Source organism: Heterodontus francisci, chromosome 13, assembly GCF_036365525.1.
Source record: "Heterodontus francisci isolate sHetFra1 chromosome 13, sHetFra1.hap1, whole genome shotgun sequence".
Classification (NCBI taxonomy): Eukaryota; Metazoa; Chordata; class Chondrichthyes; order Heterodontiformes; family Heterodontidae; genus Heterodontus; species Heterodontus francisci.
In genome coordinates, this window is record NC_090383.1 from 26,440,130 (window position 1) to 26,464,705 (window position 24,576).

At 48.4% G+C, this 24,576-nt stretch overlaps 1 long non-coding RNA gene across 1 annotated transcript in view; it reads right to left on the reverse strand.

Annotated features, from left to right (window-relative positions):
• Nucleotides 1-24,576, reverse strand: part of LOC137376299 (uncharacterized) — a 53,134-nt gene that overhangs the window by 18,955 nt on the left and 9,603 nt on the right. The window contains exon 2 of the long non-coding RNA XR_010976165.1: nt 17,403-17,515. This is a non-coding gene — a long non-coding RNA (uncharacterized lncRNA). The remainder of the gene's footprint in view (nt 1-17,402; nt 17,516-24,576) is intronic.

The following is a 24,576-nucleotide window of genomic DNA, read 5'->3' on the forward strand; positions in this document are numbered from 1 at the left end:
TATCTCCTGCCCGTGATTCTGGGTCTGCGCTTGGCTCACACACATTGAGGTGCCTTACTGCGTGCACCCAGTTTCCTCAAACCAGAGGATCTGAGAGAGGCTGGGTGAAAATGCCTGGGTGAAAAAAGGGACTCCCTTTCTCTTTCAAGGCCAGTGGGATGGACCAACAGAGATGAAGCCTTTCAGCTGCTGCTGCTGGACAGGAGCACGTTGAGGTGCCTTACCGCTTGCACACAGTCCTCTCAAATTGGATGGGGTTGAGCAGTTAAGTCCTTCTGGTGTCAAAATTTTGAAGCCCTTTTTCTTTCAAAACTCGAAGAGGTGAAGCCTTCCAGCTGGTGCTTCTCGACCTGCTTCAGTTCACGGGCGCTGCACCTCAGGAAGGATATATTGGCTTTAGGGGGCTGCAGGGCAGTTTTTCCAGAATGATGCTGGAGCTAAAAGGGTTACATTATGAGGACAGCTTGCATAGTTATTCCCTTGAGTAGAGAAGATTAAGGGGTTATCTGATTGACGTGTTTAATATGAATAAAGGATTTGATAGAGTAGCTATAGAAAAACTATGGCCGGAATTTTATGCCCCCCCTCCCCCAAAGAGCGGGCTGGTGGGGAGGGGGATTGGGGTGCAGTGGGATGTAAAATGGAGTGGGAGGCTCGGGGGGCCCTTCCTGACCCACTCCTGCCTCCAATCAAGGCCCTTAAGTGGCCAGTTGGCAGCCACTTCAGGGCCTCTGCCTACCGCCATGGGGATTTTACCTTTTTACCTTTGGCAGGGGGGTGGCCCAGGCCTGAGAAAAGGTGCCTGACCAAAGCAGGCAGCCATCTGACGGCCTGAGAGGGAGGCCCTCCTGATTGGGCACCCTGTGCCCCAGAGAGGGCTACCCCCGATGCCCCAACCACCCCCAACACCCAACGTGCCCCGTCATCCCCAATCGACCCCCCCTTGCCTCGCTGGGGCCAGACCGATCACCCCCTGAAAGGCCTCAAAAACGTACCTCTTTTCCGGGCCATCCTTCCTTTTCATCTTGAAGCTGGGTGTAGTCCCAGCAGTGGCCACCACTCCCAGTGGCACTGCTGGGACTAAGAGCTGCTGGCCCGCTGATTGGCTGGCAGCTCTGTTAGGCGGGACTTCCTCCCTCAATGAAGTGGAAGACCCACCTAAGACCAATTAAGGGGCTGGGGACCGTAAAATATGGACTGGATCCCCAGGTCTGACGGAGGCTGGATCGCCACCAACTTTTCAGTCAGTGGACGGCTCCCATCCGCCATGCAAAAAATTCCAGCCTATTTCCTCTGGTGGGGAGTCCAGAGCAAGGGGAGAACAATTTTAAAATTAGAGGCAGGCCGCTTAGGGGTGATGTCATGAAGCACTTCTTCACACAAAGGGTAGTGGAAATCAGAAACTCTCTCCCCCGACAGTTGTTGAAGCAAGTCTATTAAAAATTTCAAAATTGAGATTGATAGGTTTTTGTTACACAAAGGTATTAAAGGTTGCAAAACCAGAATGGGTAGATGAAGTCAAGCTATGGATAAACCTTGATCTAATTGTTTGGTGGAACAGGCTCAAGGGGCCGACCAGTAGGCCGCAAAGCCAGAGGTCGTTATTGATGCTGCTGGTCTCTCTCCAGCCTGCAGTAGCAGCTCTTTTTCCTCTTCTGCTAATGGGTGAAGGCCTCTGTTAAGAGGCAGGCTTGTGTGAGGGGAACATGAGGCCTAAGGCAATGACATGAATCTGAAAATACAGGTGGACACTTGTCAGGGTCTGATGGCCAGCAGTGTTCCTCAGTGGTGATGGAGGGCAGGAAAATCAACTCCGCTAGTTTATAGTGTAAAAGTGCTCATGCAAAGGGGCATTTTTTATAAGTGAACTGTACTCTTATGCATACCATGTCTGAGATAGCAAGCTCAGGATTAATAATACCATTTATATTGTGATATCACTTGTGCTCCAGAACTAACTGTGCCCCTAGCTAAGCTGTTCCGGTACAGCTACAACACTGGCATATATCCGACAATGTGGAAAATTGCCCAGGTATGTCCTGTCCAGAAAAAGCAGGACAAATCCAATCCGGCGAATTACTGCCCCACCAGTCTCCTCCCAATCATCAGCAAAGTGATGGAAGGTGTCGTCAACAGAACTATCAAGCGGCACTTGCTCATGTCACCCCTCCACCTCCATCGTTCCAGTGAAAACAATCCGAGTCTTTCCAACCTCTCCTCATAGCTAATGCCCTCCAGACCAGGCAACATCCTGGTAAACCTCTTCTGTACCCTCTCCAAAGCCTCCACGTCCTTCTGGTAGTGTGGCGACCAGAATTGCATGCAATATTCTAAGTGTGGCCTAACTAAAGTTCTGTACAGCTGCAGCATGACTTGCCAATTTTTCTACTCTATGCCCTGACCGATTAAGGCAAGTATGCCGTATGCCTTCTTGACTACCTTATCCACCTGCGTTGCCACTTTCAGTGACCTGTGGACCTGTATGCCCAGATCTCTCTGCCTGTCAATACTCCTAAGGGTTCTGCCATTTACTGTATACCTCCCACCTGCATTAGACCTTCCAAAATGCATTACCCCACATTTGTCCGGATTAAACTCCATCTGCCATTTCTCCGCCCAAGTCTCCAACCGATCTATATCCTGCTGTATCCTCTGACAATCCTCATCACTATCCGCAACTCCACCAACCTTTGTGTCGTCCGCAAACTTACTAATCAGACCAGCTACATTTTCCTCCAAATCATTTATATATAATATAAACAGCAAAGGTCCCAGCACTGATCCCTGCGGAACACTACTAGTCACAGCCCTCCATTCAGAAAATCACCCTTCCACTGTTACCCTCTGTCTCCTATGACAGAGCCAGTTCTGTATCCATCTTGCCAGCTCACCTCTGATCCCATGTGACTTCACCTTTTGAACCAGTCTGCCATGAGGGACCTAGTCAAAGGCTTTACTGAAGTCCATATAGACAACATCTACTGCCCATCCTTCATCAATCATCTTTGTCACTTCCTCAAAAAACTCAATCAAATTAGTGAGACACGACCTCCTCTTCACAAAACCATGCTGCCTCTCACTAATAAGTTTGTTTGTTTCCAAATGGGAGTAAATCCTGTCCCGAAGAATCCTCTCTAATAATTTCCCTACCACTGATGTAACGCTCACCGGCCTATAATTTCCTGGATTATCCTTGCTACCCTTCTTAAACACAGGAACAACATTGGCTATTCTCCAGTCCTCTTGGACCTCACCTGTAGCCAATGAGGATGCAAAGATTTCTGTCAAGGCCCCAGCAATTTCTTCCCTTGCCTCCCGCAGTATTCTGGGGTAGATCCCATCAGGCCCTGGGGACTTATCTACCTTAATGCTTTGCAAGACACCCAACACCTCCTCCTTTTTGATAATGAGATGACTGAGACTATCTACACTCCCTTCCCTAGGCTCATCATCCACCAAGTCCTTCTCTTTGGTGAATACTGATGCAAAGAACTCATTTAGTACCTCGCCCATTTCCTCTGGCTCCACACATAGATTCCCTTCTCTGTCCTTGAGCGGGCCAACCCTTTCCCTAGTTACCCTCTTGCTCTTTATATATGTATAAAAAGCCTTGGGATTATCCTTAATCCTGTTTGCCAATGACTTTTCATGACCCCTTTTAGCCCTCCTGACTCCTTGCTTAAGTTCCTTTCTACTGTCTTTATATTCTTCAAGGGATTCGTCTGTTCCTAGCCTTCCAGCTCTTACGAATACTTCCTTTTTCTTTTACTAGGCTCACAATATCCCACGTTATCCAAGGTTCCCGAAAGGAGGAAAGCAAGGTGAAGAGGCAGAGAGGTTTAGGGAGAGGATTCCAGAGCTTAGGGCCAAGTCAAATGAAGGCACAGCCACCAATGGTGGAGCAATTAAAATCTGGGATGTCCAAGAGGCCAGAACTGGAGGAGCGGAGATATCTCAGAGGGTTGTGGGGCTGGAGGAAGATTACAGAGATAGGGAGGGGTGAGGCCACAGAAGGATTTGAAAACAAGGTTGAGAATTTTTTAAATCAAGATGTTGTTTGATCGGGAGCCAACATAGGTCAGCAAGCACAGGGCTGATAGGTGAACAGGACTTAGTATGAGTTAGGACATGGGCAGCAGAGTTTTGGATGACCTCAAGTTTATGGAAGGTAGCATGTGGTAGGCCAGCCAGGACTGAATTGCAATAGTCAAGTCTCGAGGTAATAAAGGCATGGATGAGGGTTTCAGCATCAGATAAGCTGAGGCAGGGGCGAAGTTGGGTGATATTATGGAGGTGGAATTAGGTTTAGTTTAGTTTAGAGATACAGCACTGAAACAGGCCCTTCGGCCCACCAAGTCTGTGCCGACCATCAACCACCCATTTATACTAATCCTACACTAATTCCATATTCCTACCACATCCCCACCTGTCCCTATATTTCCCTACCACCTACCTATACTAGGGGCAATTTATAATGGCCAATTTACCTATCAACCAGCAAGTCTTTGGCATGTGGGAGGAAACCGGAGCACCCGGAGGAAACCCACGCAGACACAGGGAGAACTTGCAAACTGCACACAGGCAGTACCCAGAATTGAACCCGGGTCGCTGGAGCTGTGAGGCTGCGGTGCTAACCACTGCGCCACTGTGCTGATGGCACAGATAAAGAAACAGAAAATGTATAGAACAGAAGGAGGCCATTCAGTGTTTGTGCCAGCCACAAAAGAGTTATCCAGCTTAATCCCATTTTCCAAATCTTGGTCTGTAGTCCTGTAGGTTACCTCACTTCAAATGCATATCCAAGTATTTTTTAAATGAGGTGATGGTTTCTGCCTCTACTCACACTTTCAGTCAATGAGTTCCAAACCATCACCACCCTCTCAGTGAAAAATATTTCCTCCCCAACTCCACTCTACTCCTTCTACCATTTACTTTAAATCTATGCTCCCTGGGTATTAATCTCTCCACTAATGGAAATAGGTCTTTCCTGTCCACTCTATCTAGGCCCCTCATAATTTTGTACACCTCACCTAAATTTCCCCTCAGCCTTTCAATCAAAAGAAAACAAGCCCAGCCTATCCAATCTTTTCTCATAACTAAAATTTTCCATTCTTGGCAAATCTCCTCTGTGCGATCACATCCTTCCTGCAATACAGTGACGAGAACCGTACCTCACACTTCTCCAAATTGAATTCCAATTGCCACTTTTCTGTCCACCTGACCAGTTCATTGAAATCTCCCTGCAGTCTATAACTTTCTTCCTCACTGTCAACAACACAACCAATTTTCATATCACCTGTAATCATTTTAACCATGCACCTACATTGAAGCATTTATCGTGGATATATACCACACACAGCAAAGGACGTAGTACTGAGCCCTGCAGAACCCCACTGGAAACAGCCTTCCAGTCATGAAAACACCTGTTGACCATAAACCTTATCTTCCTGCCACTGAGCCAATTTTGCATCCAACTTGCCACTTTCCCTTGGATCCCATGAGCTTTGAATTTTCTGACAGGTCTGCCATATGTAACCTTGTTAAAAGCTTTACTAAAATCTATGTAGACTACATCAAATGCACCATCTTCATCGACCCTCCTTGTCACTTCCTCAAAAAATTCAATCAAGTTAGTCTGACATGACCTTTCCTTAACAAATCCATACTGACTCTCCTTGATTAATCTGTGCCTTTCCAAATGATGATCTAGGTTTGTCTCTCAAAATGTTTCCAATAATTTGCCCACCACTGAGATTAGGCTGATTGGCCTGAAATTACTCGGGCTACCACTTCCTTCCTTTTTTAACAACGTTAACAGTCCTCCAGTCTTCAGCACCACACCTTTAGCCAGAGAAGATTGGAAAATGATGGTCAGAGCTTCCGTTATGTCTTCCTTTGCTTCTGTTAGCTACCTCGGCTACATTTCATCTGGGCCTGGTGATTTATCCACTTTCAAAGATATTAAACACCTTAATATTTCCTCCCTTACTATGTTTATCCCATTCAATATTTCATACTCCTCCTCCTTAACTACAATGTCTGCTTCATCCTCCTCTTTTGTAAAAACAGATGCAAAGTATTCATTGTTAGGGACAGATGAGAGATGATAGGGATGGTTCCCCTTTTTCCTCCCATCGTCTTACTGAAGACAGTATTTTATAAAAACAAAGGTGTTTTTTTAACCCCTGAGTGCTTTAATTGTCAAGAACAGACAAATAACAGGTTTTCTCGTAAGTTTAAAAGATCGATCTTTATTTTACAACACCCGAAATATATGCAACAACATCCACTCTCACACTCCTACAGTTACACACACACGCAAGAAGAGATAGAGATTATAAAGATAACATGTGTTAGGTCTGATGATTTTTAAAGAGTCCTCTGTTAAACGTACTTTTCTCTGGAATGAAGACTTAAAACGGTGCAGGCCTGTAATCTTTTCCCTTGTTCACTGAAGAAAGACTTGGGAAGTTCAGGAAGATGGATACACTGTTGCAGACTGTCCCTGTTATATTCCAACCAAAGGTATGATTTCTCAGTTAGGACGTTCAAGGCCAAACTCCAGTCACTGCCTACATGTAGTTCAAAGCTGGTAATCTTAGGCAGGGTTCTGTCTCTTCAATGGCATAGATGTCTATGACATCTATAGATGTCTGTCCAGAATATACATTTATTAAAGCTCCTTATCAAAAACCTAGTTTCTGTCATGTAACCATAGTTTCTCCTTTCATTGTCGCCATAAATGGTTTCTGATGGTGGGACCATTGTTAGACAATGGAGTCCGGGTGTTATTCATCCTCATCTGACCTTGATAAAGTAGGTCTTTCCACACCCATCCAAATTTAAGTTTGGAGTCAAGAAGTTTGCAATGGTATTGTTAACCCAACAAGCTGGAGAGAAGCAGCCATCACCACAGAAAAGGTCGTTTGCATTTTAATCATTTTTCAGGGATGTGTTCAGAAAGGTCATATGTATTTTAATGACTCCTCCAAGACTTGTTCGGACATGAAAATTACTTCAGGGTTCTTGTAGTTCTATGTGTATTGGGAGGAAGGGAAATGGTCACCTGACCTCTTACTCCCTTTTGTTTACAAGAAAAGTGTCCATTTCGGGTTTACTTCATAAGTTCATTTTATAGTTCATAAATTTGGATTGCGTGGAGGTGACATCATTAAGAACCATGCCCACGTCTTGCACCTCCACACACAAGTTACCTTTTTGGTCTCTAAGCGGCCTATTCTTTTCTTAGTTACCCTCTTGCTCTTTATGTATTTATAAAACATGTTTGGATTTTCTTGATTTTATTTGCCAATATTTTATTATGCCCTCTCTTTGCTTTCCTTTTTAATTTCACCCTGGCACTTCCTCTACACCTCCAGGCTTTCTGCAGTATTGAGCTCTTGGTATCTGTCATAAACTTTCATTTTTTGCCTTATCCTACTCTGTATGCTCTTCTCTGCTCCCTGCCCACCAGGGTCGCGATCCACGTGTTGACAAAGACAATGCAGATGGAAGCGAACAGGTTCACCGAGAGCCTGATTACCCTGATGAGGTCCTTTCTTAAGTGCATTACTACTAACCAATTAATGAAGGTACCTCACCAGCATTCAGATCACTAGAGGACAATGGTGGGAGCTGATGAAATGTTTTATTACCTGCACCCCCTTCCTCCACCCCCTTCCCCCCACTCCCCCTTCCCAGCTCCCCCCTCACACCCCCCTCACAGCTCACCCCCCTCGAACTCCCTTCCCAGCTCCCCCCTCACACCCCCCTCACAGCTCACCCCCCTCGAACTCCCTTCCCCCCACCCCTCACACACCCTTCCCAGCTCCCCCCTCACACCATCTTCCCCTCGCTCCCCCTTCCCCTGCAGCCCCCTTCCCAGCTCCCCCTCGCACCCCCTTCCCTCCACCCCACTGCACCCCTCCCCCTCGCAGCCCCTCCTCTCCCCGCACCCCCTTCCCCCCACCTCCTCCCACTGGCATCCACCTATCCTTGAGCAGGGGCCCTAACAGCCTCACTGCCTTGTGGGCCGTCTCGGGAGACACCAAGTCGAAGGGAGTAAACCCTAAAAGAAAATCTGGAGTGGAACCCCGAAAGCGGTCATGTGTCACTTTTGGCATGTTTCCGGCAGTTCCTGCAGCCATACCGGTGCCAAGCGTTGTGCTCTGCACTCCTTTGGACCCCACCAGGAAGGTTGAGAGGGGGGTGTTGACGCTTGGGCAACTCACAACCTCCATACATCCGCCCAGGCATGCACCATGGAGAGGTCACTCCATAGTCGCCTCACAGCGACCAAAACAACACGGAAGGCAACAGTTACGGGTTATAAATCCAGCTCAATTAGCGCAGAGATTGGGCGCCACGGGTTGCCTTTGTCGGTGGGAGAGGTCATCGCATCTCACTGGACAGCTACCGCCCGCCTCAAACCGGGCAGCCCCCGGTCAGTAAGGTTCTGTCCCGCCACAGTCTACCTGCTTCAATGGGTGCTTGGAGCTCAGGGTCATTGCCCGAAAAGTGGACTGCAACACCGCACCAAACAGCACGACAAAAAAGGGAAAGAAGGTACCAGCCCTTCGTTTTGCAAGCTGGAATGTCAGAACTATGTGTCCTGGCCTGTCGGAAGACCTTACACAAATCAACGATTCACGGGAGACCGTCATCATTAACAACGAGCTCAGTAGACTCAATGTAGACATTGCAGCACTTCAGGAGACACGCCTCCCTGCGAGCGATCTCTAAGAGAGCAAGACTACACCTTCTTCTGGCAGGGTAGGGATACTGAAGAACCAAGACAGTATGGAGTGGGTTTCGCTATCAGAAACTCTTTGCTCAGCATGATAGACCCACCTTCAAATGGCTCAGAACGTATACTGTCCATCCGACTGTTCACCACCTCTGGTCCAGTACACCTACTCAGCATCTATGCTCCAACACTCTGCTCCCCACCTGAAGCTAAAGACCAGTTCTACGAGGAACTCCATAATATCATTAGTAGCATCCCCAATACTGAACATCTGTTCCTGCTGGGGGACTTTAATGCCAGGGTTGGGGCTGACCATGACTCATGGCCCTCCTGCCTTGGGCGCTATGGCGTTGGAAGGATGAATGAAAATGGGCAGAGACTGCTTGAGTTGTGTACCTATCATAACCTCTGCATCATCAACTCATCCTTTCATGCTAAACCCTGTCATCAGGTTTTCTGGAGGCACCCAAGATCATGTCGTTGGCACCAGCTAGACCTCATTGTCACAAGGTAAGCCTCTTTAAACAGTGTTCAAATCACACGCAGCTTCCACAGTGCGGACTGCGACACCGACCACTCCCTGGTGTGCAGCAAGGTTAGACTCAAACCAAAGAAGCTGCATCACTCCAAGCAGAAGGGCCGCCCGCGCATCAACACTAGCAGAATTTCTTATCCATAGCTGTTACATAAGTTTCTAAATTCACTTGAAAAAGCCCTTCAAAACACTCCTACAGGGGATGCAGAGACCAAGTGGGTCCACATCAGAGATGCTATCTATGACTCAGCAATGACCACCTTTGGCAAACGTGAGAAGCAGAATGCAGACTGGTTTCAATTTCACTTTGAAGAGCTGGAACCTGTCATAGCTGCTAAGTGCATTGCACTGTTGAACTACAAGAAAGTCCCCAGCGAGTTAATATCCGTAGCACTTAAAGCAGCCAGAAGCACTGCACAAAGAACAGCCAGGCACTGCACAAATGACTACTGGCAAAACCTATGCAGTCATATTCAGCTGGCCTCTGACACCGGAAACATCAGAGGAATGTATGATGGCATTAAGAGAGCTTTTGGGCCAACCATCAAGAAGATTGCCCCCCTCAAATCTAAATCAGGAGACACAATCACTGACCAACGCAAGCAAATGGACCGTTGGGTGGAGCACTACCTAGAACTGTACTCCAGGGAAAATGTTGTCACTGAGACTTCCCTCAATGCAGCCCAGTCTCCGCCAGTCGTGGATGAGCTGGACGTACAGCCAACAAAATCGGAAGTCAGTGATGCCATTGATTCTCTAGCCAGTGGAAAAGCCCCTGGGAAGGACGGCATTACCCCTGAAATAATCAAGAGTGCCAAGCCTGCTATACCTTCAGCACTCTACAAACTGCTTTGCCTGTGCTGGGACGAGGGAGCAGTACCACAGGACATGCACGATGACAATATCATCACCCTCTATAAAAACAAAGGTGACCGCGGTGACTGCAACAACTACTGTGGAATCTCCCTGCTCAGCATAGTGGGGAAAGTCTTTGCTCGAGTCACTTTAAACAGGCTCCAGAAGCTGGCCGAGCGCGTCTACCCTGAGGCACAGTGTGGCTTTCGAGCAGAGCGATCCACCATTGACATGCTGTTCTCCCTTCGCCAGCTACAGGAGAAATGCCGCGAACAACAGATGCCCCTCTACGTTGCTTTCATTGATCTCACCAAAGCCTTTGACCTCGTCAGCAGACATGGTCTCTTCAGACTACTCGAAAAGATCGGATAGCCACCAAAGCTACGAAGTGTCATCACCTCATTCCATGACAATATGAAAGGTACAATTCAGCATAGCGGCACCTCATCAGACCCCTTTCCCATCCTGAGTGGCGTGAAACAGGGCTGTGTTCTCGCACCCACACTTTTTGGGATTTTCTTCTTCCTGCTGCTCTCACATGTGTTCAAGTCTTCAGAAGAAGGAATTTTCCTCCATGCACGATTGGGTGGCAGGTTGTTCAACCTTGCCCATCTAAGAGCGAAGACCAAAGTACGGAAAGTCCTCATCAGGGAACTCCTCTTTGCTGACGATGCTGCATTAACATCTCACACTGAAGAATGTCTGCAGAGACTCATTGACAGGTTTGCGGCTGCCTGCAACGAATTTGGCCTAACCATCAGCCTCAAGAAAACGAACATCATGGGACAGGACGTCAGAAATGCTCCATCCATCAATATCGGCAACCATGCTCTGGAAGTGGTTCAAGAGTTCACCTACCTAGGCTCAACTATCACCAGTAACCTGTCTCTCGATGCAGAAATCGACAAGCGCATGGGAAAGGCTTCCACTGCTATGTCCAGACTGGCCAAGAGAGTGTGGGAAAATGGCGCACTGACATGGAACACAGAAGTCCAAGTGTATGAAGCCTGTGTCCTCAGTACCTTGCTCTATGGCAGCGAGGCCTGGACAACGTATGTCAGCCAAGACTGACGTCTCAATTCATTCCATCTTCGCTGCCTCCGGAGAATCCTTGGCATCAGGCGGCCAACAACCCCAGCATATACACCCTACTTAGCCAGCGGCACTTGAGATGGCTTGGCCATGTGAGCCGCATGGAAGATGGTAGGATCCCCAAGGACACATTGTACAGTGAGCTCGTCACTGGTATCAGATCCACCAGCCGTCCATGTCTCCGCTTTAAAGACGTCTGCAAACGCGACATGAAATCCTGTGACATTGATCACAAGTTGTGCAAGTCAGTTGCCAGTGATCGCCAGAGCTGGCGGGCAGCCATAAAGACGGGGCTAAAGTGTGGCGAGTCAAAGAGACTTAGCAGTTGGCAGAAAAAAAGACAGAAGCACAAGGGGAGAGCCAACTGTGTAACAGCCCCGACAACCAATTTTATCTGCAGCACCTGTGGAAGAGCCTGTCACTCTAGAATTGGCCTTTATAGCCACTTAAGGCGCTGCTCCACAAACCACTGACCACCTCCAGGTGCTTACCCATTGTCTCTCGAGACAAGGAGGCCAAAGAAGAAGAAGATAACTCTTCTCAGGTCAAATACAGCACCAAGTTGCGAACAGTCTGGTTCAGCCTCAAACAGTCCGTCAGGGAGAGGGATGGATTTGGTGGTGAGGGAACGGAATTTTAACGGGGACCAAAAGCAAATGCTTCGGTCTTCCTAATACATAATTGGAGGAAATTTGTCCTCATCCAGTACTGGATGTTGGGCAAGCACTCTGACAAATTAGAGACAGTGGACGAGTCAAGAGAGGTGGTGATGAATTAAAGCTGGGCGTTGTTAGTGTACGTATGGAAATTGACACTATGTTTTTGGATGATGTTGCTGAGGGGCAGCATGTCGATGAGAAATAAAAGGGGGGAAGATCCATGGGGAGAACAGTGGAGGTATCAGTTTGAGAGCGGGAAGAGAAACCATTGCAGGTGATTCTCTGGCTATGATAAGATAAGTCAGAGAGGAACCAGGTGAGTGCAGTCCCACCCTGCTGGATGATGGGGAAGAGGCGTTGGAGGAGGATGCTATGATCAATCGTGTCAAAGGCTGTAAACAGAGGTTTAAGAAGGCCATTTGCAGTATGAAAGAAGCCAGGGGCTATTTTTCCAAAATCCTGGAATAGTGAGTAGTTCTAGCAGACAGGAGGAGGACCCGATAATGATTTATGTGGTCCAGCCAGATTTGCCGTTGAATGGCTAAACCAGTTGTCCGCCATATCGGTTCATGTATGCATCTCGGACTTAAGGGAGCAGAAATGACGGTTGTACCAGGATGAACGGGCAGGGTGTGAGAGTAATGTTTTTAATGGGATCTATGGCATCAAAGGTGGAGATGATGGTGCAGTTGAGCAAATCTGTAGGTGCAGAAATGTTGCAGTGAACGGAGGAACAAAAGCTAGGCAGTTAGGATTTTGAAAGTGGAGTTGTAAGTGAATCGGGAGAGAGTTTTTTCCAGGGGCAGTCTCAGAATGAAGTAGGGTTGGGAGGGGGAAGGGGGATGTAGGTGGAGAGTGACACAAGGAACTGGATGGCGTTATCTGTAATTGATTGTAATTGTAATTGTCCTAGGCCCAACTATCTTCAGCTGTTTCATTAATGACCTTCCTTCAATCATAAGGTCAGAAGTGGATATGATTGCTGATGATTGCACAATGTTCAGCACCATTCGCAACTCCTCAGATACTGAAGCAGTCCATGTAGAAATGCAGCACGACCTGGACTATATCCAGGTTTGGGCTGATAAGTGGCAAGTAACATTTGTGCCACACAAGTGGTGGGCGGCACAGTGGTGTAGTGGTTAGCACCGCAGCCTCACAGGTCCAGTGACCCAGGTTCAGTTCTGGGTACTGCTTGTGTGGAGCTTGCAAGTTCTCCCTGTGACCGCGTGGGTTTCCGCCGGGTGCTCCGGTTTCCTCCCACAGCCAAAGACTTGCAGGTTGATAGGTAAATTGGCCATTGTAAATTGCCCCCAGTGTAGCTCGGTGGTAGCAAAATGATGGGGATGTGGTAGGGCATATGGGATTAATATAGGATTAGTAAAGAACATAGAACAGTACAGCGCAGTACAGGCCCTTTGGCCCACGGTGTTGTGCTGAACCTTTAACCTACTCTAAGATCAAACTACCTACATACCCTTCATTCTACTATCATCCATGTACCTATCTAAGAGTCGCTTAAATGTCCCTAATGTATCTGCTTCTACTACCACCGCTGGCAGCGCATTCCACGCACCCACCACTCTCTGTGTAAAGAACCTACCTCTGACATCTCCCCGAAACCTTCCTCCAATCACCTTAAAATTATGCCCCCTGGTGATAGCCGTTTCCGCCCTAGGAAAAAGTCTCTGGCTATCCACTCTATCTATGCCTCTCATCATCTTGTACCCCTCTATCAAGTCACCTCTCATCCTTCTTCGCTCCAATGAGAAAAGCCCTAGCTCCCTCAATCTTTCTTCGTAAGACATGCCCTCCAATCCAGGCAGCATCCTGGTAAATCTCCTCTGCAGCCTCTCCAAAGCTTCCACATCCTTCCTATAATGAGGCGACCAGAACTGAACACAATATTCCAAGTGTGGTCGAACCAGAGCCTTATAGAGCTGCAGCATAACCTCGCGGCTCTTAAACTCAATCCCCCTGTTAATGAAAGCCAACACACCATACGCCTTCTTAACAACCCTATCAACTTGGGTGGCAACTTTGAGCGATCTATGGACATGGACCCCAAGATCCCTCTGTTCCTCCACACTATCAAGAATCCTGTCTTTAAGCCTGTATTCTGCATTCAAATTCGACCTTCCAAAATGAATCACTTCACACTTTTCCAGGTTGAACTCCATCTGCCACTTCTCAGCCCAGCTCTGCATCCTGTCAATGTCCCGTTGCAACCTACAACAGCCTTCCACACTATCCACAACTCCAGCAACCTTCGTGTCATCGGCAAACTTGCTAACCCAGCCTTCCACTTCCTCATCCAAGTCATTTATAAAAATCACAAAGAGCAGAGGTCCCAGAACAGATCCCTGCGGAACACCACTGGTCACCGAGCTCCATGCTGAATACTTTCCATCTACTACCACCCTCTGTCTTCTATGGGCCAGCCAATTTTGTATCCAGACAGCCAACTTCCCCTGGATCCCATGCCTCCTCACTTTCTGAATGAGCCTACCATGGGAAACCTTATCAAACGCCTTGCTAAAATCCATATACACCACATCCAGTGCTCTTCCTTCATCAATGTGTTTTGTCACATCTTCAAAGAATTCAATAAGGCTTGTGAGGCATGACCTGCCCCTCACAAAGCCATGCTGACTGTCTCTAATCAAACCATGCTTTTCCAAATAATCATAAATCCTGTCTCTCAGAATCCTCTCCAATAATTTTCCCACTACCGACGTAAGACTGGTCTATAATTCCCAAGGTTATCCCTATTCCCTTTCTTGAACAAGGGAACAACATTTGCCACCCTCCAATCATCCGGTACTACTCCAGTGGACAGTGAGGACGCAAAGATCATTGCCAAAGGCGCAGCAATCTCTTCCCTCGCTTCCCGTAAAATCCTTGGGTATATCCCGTCTGGCCCCAGGGACTTATCTATCCTCATATCATTCAAAATTTCCAGCACATCCTCCCTCTTAACCGCAACCTGTTCGAGCATATCAGCCTGTTCCACGCTGTCCTCATAAACGACCAGGTCCCTCTCACTAGTGAATACTGAAGCAAAGTATTCATTTAGGACCTCCCCTACCTCCTCTGACTCCAGGCACAAGTTCCCTCCACTATCCCTGATCAGCCCTACCCTCACTCTGGCCATCCTCTTGTTCCTCACATAAGTGTAGAATGCCTTGGGATTTTCCTTAATCCTACCCGCCAAGACTTTTTCATGTCCCCTTCTAGCTCTCCTAAGTCCATTCTTCAGTTCCTTCCTGGCTACCTTGTAACCCTCTAGAGCCCTGTCTGATCCTTGCTTCCTCAGCCTTAAGTAAGCTTCCTTCTTCCTCTTGACTAGCTGTTCCACATCTCTTGTCATCCAAGGTTCCTTCACCCTACCATCCCTTCCTTGCCTCATCGGGACAAACCTATCCAGCAGTCGCAGCAAGTGCTCCCTAAACAACCTCCACATTTCTGTCGTGCATTTCCCTGAGAACATCTGTTCCCAGTTTATGCTCCCCAGTTCCTGCCTAATAGCATTGTAATTCCCCCTCCCCCAATTAAATATTTTCCCATCCCATCTGCTCCTGTCCCTCTCCATAACTATAGTAAAGGTCAGGGAGTTGTGATCACTATCACCGAAATGCTCTTCCACCGAGAGATCTGCCACCTGGCCTGGTTCGTTGCCAAGCACCAAGTCCAACATAGCCTCCCCTCTAGTCGGCCTATCTACATATTGAGTCAGGAAACCGTCCTGGACACACCTGACAAAAACTGCTCCATCCAAACTATTTGCACTAAGGAGGTTCCAATTAATATTAGGGAAGTTGAAGTCACCCATGACAACAACCCTGTTACTTCTGCACCTTTCCAAAATCTGCCTCCCAATCTGTTCCTCCGTGTCTCTGTTGCTATTGGGGGGGGTCTATAGAAAACTCCCAACAAAGTGACTGCTCATTTCCTGTTTCTGACTTCCACCCATAATGACTCAGTAGACAAACCCTCCTCGACGACCTCCCTTTCTGCAGCTGTGATACTATCCCTGATTAGCAATGCCACTCCCCCACCTCTTTTACCTCCCTCCCTATTCCTTTTGAAACATCTAAACCCCGGAACATCCAACATCCATTCCTGCCCCTGTGATATCCATGTCTCCGTAATGGCCACGACATCGTAGCTCCAAGTACTGATCCATGCTCTAAGTTCATCACCCTTATTCCTGACACTTCTTGCGTTAAAATAGACACACTTCAACCCATCATACTGGCTGCAACTTTGTCGTGTCAATTGTCTAACCTTCCTCACAGACTCTCTGCACTCGATATCTGCCTGTTCAACAGCTACCCCATCCCCCTGCCAAACTAGTTTAAACCCTCCCGAAGAGCTCTAGCAAACCTCCCGCCCAGGATATTGGTGCCCCTCCAGTTCAGATGCAACCCGTCCCTCTTGTACAGGTCCCACCTTCCTCAGAACGTATCCCAATGATCCACATATCTGAAGCCCTCCCTCCTACACCAGCTCTGTAGCCACGTGTTCAGCTGCACTCGCTCCCTATTTCTAGCCTCACTAGCACGTGGCACCGGTATCAATCCTGAGATTACTACTCTGCTCGTCCTGCCTTTTAGCTTCCAACCTAACTCCCTATATTCGCTTTTCAGGTCCTCATCCCTTTTCCTAGCTATGTCATTGGTACCGATCTGTACCACGACCTCTGGCTGCTCCCCCTCCCCCTTAAGAATCCTGTAGACTCGATCCGAGACATCCCTGACCCTGGCACCCGGGAGGCAACATACCATCTGGGAGTCTCGTTCGCGACCACAGAATCTCCTGTCTGTTCCTCTAACCATTGAATCTCCTATCACTATCACTCTCCTATTCTTCCCCCTTCCCTTCTGAGCCACTGAGCCAGGCTCAGTGCCAGAGACCTAGCCGCTGTGGCTTTACCCTGTTAGGTTGTTCCCCCCAACCGTATCCAAAACGGTATACTTATTATTGAGGGGAACAGCCACAGGGGATCCCTGCACTGTGCGCCTATTCCCTTTCCCTCCCCTGACAGTCACCCAGCTACCTTTATCCTGTAACTTAGGTGTCACTACTTCCCTATAACTGCTCTCTATCACCCCCTCAGCATCCTGAATGATCCGAAGTTCATCCAGCTCCAGCTCCAGTTCCCTAACGCGGTCTGCGAGGAGCTGGAGTTGGGTGCACTTCTCACAGGTGAAGTCAGCAGGGACACAAGTGGTGACCCTCATTTCCCACATCCTGCAAGAGGAGCATGCAACTGCCCTAACTTTCATCCCCTCCGCATTAAATTGACAACAGAGATTAAAGAAAAAGGAAAACCTTACCTTACCAAACCCTCCACACAAGAGTCCTTTTTTTTGGTTAGAGGAGGAGGATGGGCGGGAGACACTACACGTGTAGTGTTTCGGGTTTAGCCACTGCCCGAATATATAAGTTTACTTACCCAGCAGTCCCCGTGTCCGCCGAAACAAAAGATTAGTTACTTTAAACTGAAACTCACCTTTCCAGCTGCCACCTCGCTCGCACTATCGCTGATCCAAAAGCAGTATAAATGGGTGGTTGTTGGTCAGCACTGACTTGGTGGGCTGAAGGGCCTGTTTCAATGCTGTATCTCTAAATAAAAATAAATAAATAAATAAAAGCAAGTGCCAGGCAATGACCATCTTAAACAAGAGAGAATCTAACCATCTCCCCTTGGCATTCAATGGCATTACGACCACTGAATCCCCCAATATCAACATCCTGGAGGTTACCATTGACCAGAAACTGAACTAGAGTAGCCATATAAATACCTTGACGACAAGAGCAGGTCAAAGGCTAGGAATCCTGTGGCGAGTAACTCACCTCCTGACTCCCCAAATCCTGTCCACCATCTACAAGGCACAAGTCAGGAGAGTAATGGAATACTCTCCACTTGCCTGGATGGGTGCAGTTCCAACAACACTCAAGAAGCTCAACACCATCCAGGACAAAGCAGCCAGCTTGATTGGCACCCCATCCACTAATATTCACTCCCTCCACCACCGATGCACAGTGGCAGCAGTGTGTACCATCTACAAGATGCACTGCAGCAACGCACCAAGGCTCCTTAGACTCTACCACCTAGAAGGACAAGGGCAGCAGATGCATAAGCCCACCACCACCTTCAGGTTCCCCTCCAAACCACATACCATCCTGACTTGGAACTATATCACCGTTCTTTCACTGTCGCTGGGTCAAAATTCTGGAACTCTCTTCCTAACATCACTGTGGGTGTACCTACCCTACATGGACTGCAGCAGTTCAAGAAGTCAGCTTACCACCACCTTCTCAAGGACAATTAGGGATGGGCAATAAATGCTGGCCTAGCCAGTGACGCCCACATCCCACGAGCTAATAAAAAAATACGATATGATGGGAGTAGTGAGATTACAAAAGATGGCAAGGTCAACGGGTGTCTGTGAATATGGGTTGGAGATTTCACATGGAGGACAAGATGAAGGGAGGCTAAGAGGGCAGTGAGCATGATTAATTGAAATGGAGGCTAAAATCACTGAGGTTGAAAAGATGATTCAGAGGCTGAGATAAGAAAGCAATGAATATATCTCAATGAGAAAAATTTTATTGTACTTGGGTGGGTGGTAGAGAACGAGGATTTTAAGTGAGAGGTGAGAGGGTGGAACACAGTGAGGTGCTCAAAGAAGGAGCAAGTGGCAAAGGCGACCATGGTGTGATTTGGTGATAAGAGCCACACCACCATCACAACAGTCTGGGTGGGGAAAGTGATGGAAGGTATATCCAGGCAGGAAGGTTTCATTTAGGGGAAGATGTCATCACCCCTCAGCAATGTTTCCATTAAGGCCTTAACGTCGATGCAATCATCCACAAGTGAGTGGCCATTCTGGAGGGAGATGCCTAAAGGGGCGGTGAGAGCTGATCCACTGGCAGAATCCAGAGGGTCAGCAGAGGGAGTGGTGTGTTGGACAGGAAAGAGATTGGCGAGATTAGCTCCCAGTGGCAAGAGAACAGGATTGGGCAGTTAGGGTTGGTGCTTATAACGAGGCAGTGCTGAGTGCCTTGATGGGCCATTCAGAGAATGTTGGCTTTTCTAAGAGGGAGTCATGCTGGGTACGGCATAGGGTTATAGCACAGAAGCAGGTCAAGTAGTCCATGTGGTGGTTATACTCCGTACAAGTCTCCTTCCATTCTAATTATCTCTTCCCTCCCTGCCCTCGTATCCCTCTATTCCCTTCTCCCTCATGTATACGTCGAGTCTCTCCATAAATTCATCAATACTATCTGCTTCAACCACTCCATGTGGCAGCAAGTTCCACATTCTCACCACACTCTGTATAAAGAAATTCCTCCTAAACTCTATTTAACCTGTTAGTCATTATCTTATCATTATGCCCCCTTATTCTGGACTCACCCACAAGTGGAAACAGTTTCGCCAGATCCACCCAATCAAACCCCTTCATAATTTGAAGGCTCCTAACAGGTTCACTCCTAATCTTCCTTGTTCCAGAGAAAAGAGTCCCTGCCTGCTCAATCTTTCCTGCTCGTTGCATCCTGTCAATTCTGGTAACATTCTTTCAAATCTTTTCCTGCACTATCTCTAGTACTTCAATATCCCTTCTGTAATATGGAGGCCAGAACTGCACACAGTGTGGTCTAACCATGGTTCTATATACATTTAACATTATTGCTTTTATATTCCACTCCTCTAGAAATGAACCTTGGTACTTTGCACCTTTTGGCTGCATAATTGAACAGGGCCCAAAAAACGGTGCAGGTATTGCAATGACATGAGGAGCTATATGCCCCAACTGTGTTATCCAGGTTAGTGCGATGCTAACACTACTTAAAGTCAGCCTGCATCTCTTAAAGGGAAGGTGCATTCTGGCTGGTGCAGCTCTGGAAGTGAGGGTGAGCAAGAAGAACATTGAATTACGGTGTAACAGGGTAGAGAGCATGCTCGAAAGTTCCTCGACACAGCACTGGCTGCCTTGGTGGACAAGGTGGGCTCAGAGTAAGGAGGTCCTTTATCCACAGGGGGCCAAGAGGCCCTCCAGAAAAACTGTGTGGAGGCAATGGGAGCAGATAACCTTGGTGGTTTATGCCACGTGTCTAGCCCTGAGGACCTGGATGCAGTGTTGCAAGAAGTTCAATGGTCTCAGAAATTATCGAGGTCAGTGAATTCTTCTTCAATGCCATATCCCACCAACTGCACCACTTGCCTCCCACACTGTTCAATGCATCAAGTCCTATCACTCACTGCTCAATGCATCACACCCCTATCTCCACACTCCTCAATGCACCATGCCCCTACCACTCACTTCTCAATACGTCACACCACAATCACTCACTGCTCAATGCACCAAGCCCCTACCACTCACTGCTTAATGCACCAAGCCCCTAACATTCACTGCTCAATGCACCAAGCCCCTACCACTCACTGCTCAATGCACCAAGCCCCTACCACTCACTGCTTAATGCACCAAGCCCCCACCACTCACTGCTCAATGCACCAAGCCCCTACCACTCACTGCTTAATGCACCAAGCCCCCACCACTCACTGCTCAATGCACCAAGCCCCTACCACTTACTTCTCAATACATCACACCACAATCACTCACTGCTTAATGCACCAAGCCCCTACCACTCGCTGCTCAATGCACCAAGCCCCTACCGCTCACTGCTCAATGCACCAAGCCCCTACCACTCACTGCTCAATGCACCAAGCCCCGACCGCTCACTGCTCAATGCACCAAGCCCCTATCACTCACTGCTCAATGCACCAAGCCCCTACCACTCACTGCTCAATGCACCAAGCCCCTACCACTCACTGCTCAATGCACCAAGGCCCCACCACTCACTTCTTAATACACCAAGCCCCTACCATTCACTGCTCAATGCACCAAGCCCCCACCACTCACTGCTCAATGCATCAAGCCCCTACCACTCACTGCTCAATGCACCAAGACCCTACCACTCACTGCTCAATGTACCAAGCCCCCATCACTCACTGATCAATGCACCAAGCCCCTACCACTCACTCCTTAATGCACCAAACCCCCATCATTCACTGATCAATGCACCAAGCCCCTACCACTCACTGCTTAATGCACCAAGCCCCTATCACTCACTGCTCAATGCACCAAGCCCCTACCACTCACTGCTCAATGCACCAAGCCCCTACCACTCACTGATCAATGCACCAATCCCCTATCACTCACTGCTTAATGCACCAAGCCCCCACCACTCACTGCTCAATGCACCAAGCCCCTACCACTCACTGCTCAAGGCACCAAGCTCCCACCACTCACTGCTCAATGCACCAAGCCCCTACCACTCACTGCTCAATTCACCAAGCCTCTACCACTCACTGCTTAATGCCCCAAGCCCCCATCACTCACTGCTCAATGCACCAAGTCCCTACCACTCACTGCTCAATGCACCACATCCCTATCTCTCACTGCTCAATGCACCACATCTCTATCGCTCACTGCTCAATGCACCGTCCCTACCACTCACTGCTCAATGCACCACACCCCTATCGCTCCCTGCTCAATGCACCACATCCCTATCTCTCACTGCTCAATGCACCACATGTCTATCGCTCACTGCTCAATGCACCAAGTCCCTACCACTCACTGCTCAATGCACCACATCCCTATCGCTCCCTGCTCAATGCACCACACCCCTATCACTCACTGCTCAATGCACCACATGCCTATCACTCACTGCTCAATGCACCACATCCCTATCACTCACTGCTCAATGCACCACACGCCTATCGCTCCCTGCTCAATGCACCACATCCCTATCACTCACTGCTCAATGCACCACACGCCTATCACTCACTGCTCAATGCACCACACCCCTATCACTCACTGCTCAATGCACCACACGCCTATCACTCACTGCTCAATGCACCACATCCCTATCACTCACTGCTCAATGCACCACACCCCTATCACTCACTGCTCAATGCACCACATCCCTATCACTCACTGCTCAATGCACCACATCCCTATCACTCACTGCTCAATGCACCACACCCCTATCACTCACTGCTCAATGCACCACACGCCTATCACTCACTGCTCAATGCACCACATCCCTATCACTCACTGCTCAATGCACCACACGCCTATCGCTCCCTGCTCAATGCACCACATCCCTATCATTCACTGCTCAATGCACCACACGCCTATCACTCACTGCTCGATGCACCACACGCCTATCACTCACTGCTCAATGCACCACATCCCTATCACTCACTGCTCAATGCACCACATGCCTATCACTCACTGCTCAATGCACCACACCACTATCGCTCCCTGCTCAATGCACCACACCCCTATCACTCACTGCTCCATGCACCACACGCCTATCACTCACTGCTCAATGCACCACACCCCTATCACTCACTGCTCAATGCACCACACCCCTATCACTCACTGCTCAATGCACCACACGCCTATCACTCACTGCTCAATGCACCACACCCCTATCACTCACTGCTCAATGCACCACACGCCTATCACTCACTGCTCAATGCACCACACCACTATCCCACACTGCTCAATGCACCACACCCCTATCACTCACTGCTCAATGCACCACATCCCTATCACTCACTGCTCAATGCACCACACCCCTATCGCTCCCTGCTCAATGCACCACATCCCTATCACTCACTGCTCAATGCACCACACCACTATCCCACACTGCTCAATGCACCACACCCCTATCACTCACTGCTCAATGCACCACATCCCTATCGCTCACTGCTCAATGCACCACACCACTATCCCACACTGCTCAATGCACCACACCCCTATCACTCACTGCTCAATGCACCACATCCCTATCACTCACTGCTCAATGCACCACACCCCTATCCCACACTGCTCAATGCACCACATCCCTATCACTCACTGCTCATTGCACCACACGCCTATCACTCACTGCTCAATGCACCACATCCCTATCACTCACTGCTCATTGCACCACACGCCTATCACTCACTGCTCAATGCACCACACCCCTATCACTCACTGCTCAATGCACCACATCCCTATCACTCACTGCTCAATGCACCACACCCCTATCCCACACTGCTCAATGCACCACATCCCTATCACTCACTGCTCATTGCACCACACCCCTATCGCTCACTGCTCAATGCACCACATACCTACCACTCACTGCTCAATGCACCACATCCCTATCGCTCCCTGCTCAATGCACCACATCCCTATCGCTCCCTGCTCAATGCACCACACCACTATCCCACACTGCTCAATGCACCACACCCCTATCACTCACTGCTCAATGCACCACATCCCTATCACTCATTGCTCAATGCACCACACGCCTATCACTCACTGCTCAATGCACCACATCCCTATCCCACACTGCTCAATGCACCACATCCCTATCACTCACTGCTCATTGCACCACATCCCTATCGCTCACTGCTCAATGCACCACATCCCTATCGCTCACTGCTCAATGCAGCACATCCCTATCCTACACTGCTCAGTGCACTACACCCCTATCACTCATTGCCCCGTGCACTACACCCCTATTCCACACTGACCAATAATCTCTATCAACCAAGAGTCTTATCTCATATTCATAGCTTCACCTCACTTTAACATACTTAGCATTGCTGCCTCACACCCACAGCTTGCACACACTGGCAGCTATTCAACGATGACAGCCAAATCATCCAAACAAATTGCACCATACTAACTGACACACTTCCATTCTCACAGGACAAGGCTGCATATAAGCGGATGAAGAAACTGGCCTGGGATTGGCATGGCTGTATGTTCTAACCTCAATGGAGGAGACACTGCTTGCCATCATTGGAGTAACTATCACTGAGGCCATGGTCAGCAGCGGGGCTTAAGCCATCGAGGATTATGGTGTCCTGATACCTAATCCTCCTTCTCACATCCCACTTCCCCTTCATCCCACAGTCACTTTCATTTATAAGATGCAGATGGTGTAAGCTTGCACCTCTTACTTTCTCCCCCTCCCTGCACCACAACCATACCCTGGTGCCTTTCTCCTTTCAGATACCCAAGAACAAAACCTGCAGGCAGTGGTGGTGGAGCAAGAACTGGAAGAGCAGGAAAACCTTGATGAAGGAGAAACACCATCACTCACTCTCACACCTGCAGCCGCCAGCTCAGATACTGACAGTCTGTGTTCTTTCGAAGATAGCATAGAGGTTGCATCTAAACATCTGCACAGGGCATGAGTGGCTTGCAATCAGATCATTTTTCAATCCATTCTGCTACCTGGCCCCTGACTCCACATGCCCTGACCTTTGTCCTGAGTCTCCTATGTGACACCTTATCAAAGGCTAATTTTCCCAGCTTTTATTTTTAAATTAATTTAATCCATTTACATTACTGTTAAATTGTTATTAATTTAAAATGAAATACCAGAAAATTGGAAATGCCACAAATTGCGCACATTCACCTCTACAACCAATTCTACAATTTGTACTTCTGATAAATGAGACGTTATACAAAGTGCAGAGTTGCCATAACTTTACCCCAGTGTATTTCTCTCTTAGATGCCGTATGGTTGCCTGGATGTACATGAGAAGCCAATTGACAATAGAACTGTTTTATTAGGCTACCTTTGACAAAGGCTAAATCCCTAATGCAAAG